The following is a 1,846-nucleotide window of genomic DNA, read 5'->3' on the forward strand; positions in this document are numbered from 1 at the left end:
TTTGATTGTTGTTTTTACTAACCAAATTGCAGAATATTGGTAGAAGTAATGATAAGAATTGAGGTTAGCTGATTAAACACTCCCCCCCATGTGAGAAATCTCATTGTGATAGGTATGAACATATGTTTGGAAAACTTTGAATGCGTTTTATTAAAACTTAAAAAGACCAGCTCCATGTACTAGTGTGGTCTGACTTTTTACTTTCCTTTCTTCCTTCCCTTCCTTCCTTCTTCCTTCTTTGATCTTTATAGCTTGGCTATCCTGGACTCATTTTGTAGACCAGGCTGGCCTGGAAATCAAAAAGATCCACCTGCCTCTGCCTCCCTGAGATGCTGGAATTGTAGGCTTGCACCAAGATGCCCAACTTCAAATCTTTATTTTTTAAAGGACTCAAAGACATTGTATGAGTAGTTAATAATGCTTGATAGTAGTTAATAATAAGCCTCACCTGGGGCCTTTCTGTCCTTCTAAGCAGTCAAGATTACACACTCTGGTTTTTCTAGAATTCTTGCCTTATTGTTCTTTTATTTTCACTATGGACCTTTAACAGTTTAAAAGAATTAGGTATTCATAATCTTTGGAGATGAATATAAATTTCAAGGTGATTTTTTTACATTACTGTTTATTATTATCATTTATTACAATTTATTCAAATTGTACTGTGGCTGTGCCCCCTCCCTCATCTCCATCTGCTCACATCCTCCTTCCCTCTTCTGTGCCTAAGCCCCTCCCCTAGCCCATTGATAGGCAAGATCCTACTCCCCTTCTATTTGACCCTAGCCTATCATGATGTTTTATACAAGTCTCCCTCCTATTGTTGCACACATATTATTACAGTTATATAACCATCTATCTCACATCTATTATCTGTCTATCTATCATCTTTGTCATATATCTATTACACACACATATTGTTGTGAAAATCTGTTATTTCTTCCAAAGAAACATGGTTCAAAAATTGTTCAAAAACTATGTTTTAAATCAAAAGTAATCCAATCAAAAATGGGGACAGAGCTACACATAGAATTTTCGGTAGAGGAATATCTCAGAGAAACACTTAAAAATGCTCAATGCCCTTAGTTATCAGAGAGATGCAAATCAAAATGACCCTGAGATTTCACCTTACACCCATCAGAATGGCAAAAGCTCAAAAGACTATTCAGGCTTGTGGTCCCCCTCAGCTACAGACCAGGATTATGGGCAGCCAGGGTATATGAGATCCCATCTCAAGAAAGAAAAAAAAAAAAAAACAGTGAACTACTGTGCAGTGATGAACAGAGAAAGTGGCAGAAGATTTGATGGACTTGGCAGTAGGGTTAGCAGGAACTGCAGCAGGTCGATGGGCACAGCAGCTTGGCAGGCACAGTGAGGGTTCTTAGGCACAGTAGTAGTCTCCAGTGCAGGGCAAGCTCATGCTGTATCCACCTGTCCATCTCTCTGTCTGTCATTCTCAGTTTTTAAGTAGCTTTATTTTATTTATCTGTGTGCATGTGGGTATACATGCCTGGCAAGGGCCAGAAGAGGGTAGGAGATGCTCAAGAGCTAGACATCATTGTGATCCACCTGATACAGATTCTGGGAGCCTAATGCAGTCCTCTGCAAGAGCAGCATGTGTCTTAACTACTGATCTATATCTTCAGTCCAGTTCTCTGGGTTTTGATGGGACAAGCAGTTGGAAACATGAAGCCCAGGTTGGTCTGGAACTCATCATCCTCCCTCAGCTTCTTGTCCTCCAATTACAAGCCTGCACCTTCATGCCTGCCAGTCTTTTTCTTGAATGGTTTCAGGTCCACATTTTGTGTTCCAGGCCACAGACTGCAGATAACAGTGAAACTGACTTTAGCTC

This window comes from Meriones unguiculatus (genome assembly GCF_030254825.1).
Source record: "Meriones unguiculatus strain TT.TT164.6M chromosome 13 unlocalized genomic scaffold, Bangor_MerUng_6.1 Chr13_unordered_Scaffold_40, whole genome shotgun sequence".
Taxonomy (NCBI): Eukaryota; Metazoa; Chordata; class Mammalia; order Rodentia; family Muridae; genus Meriones; species Meriones unguiculatus.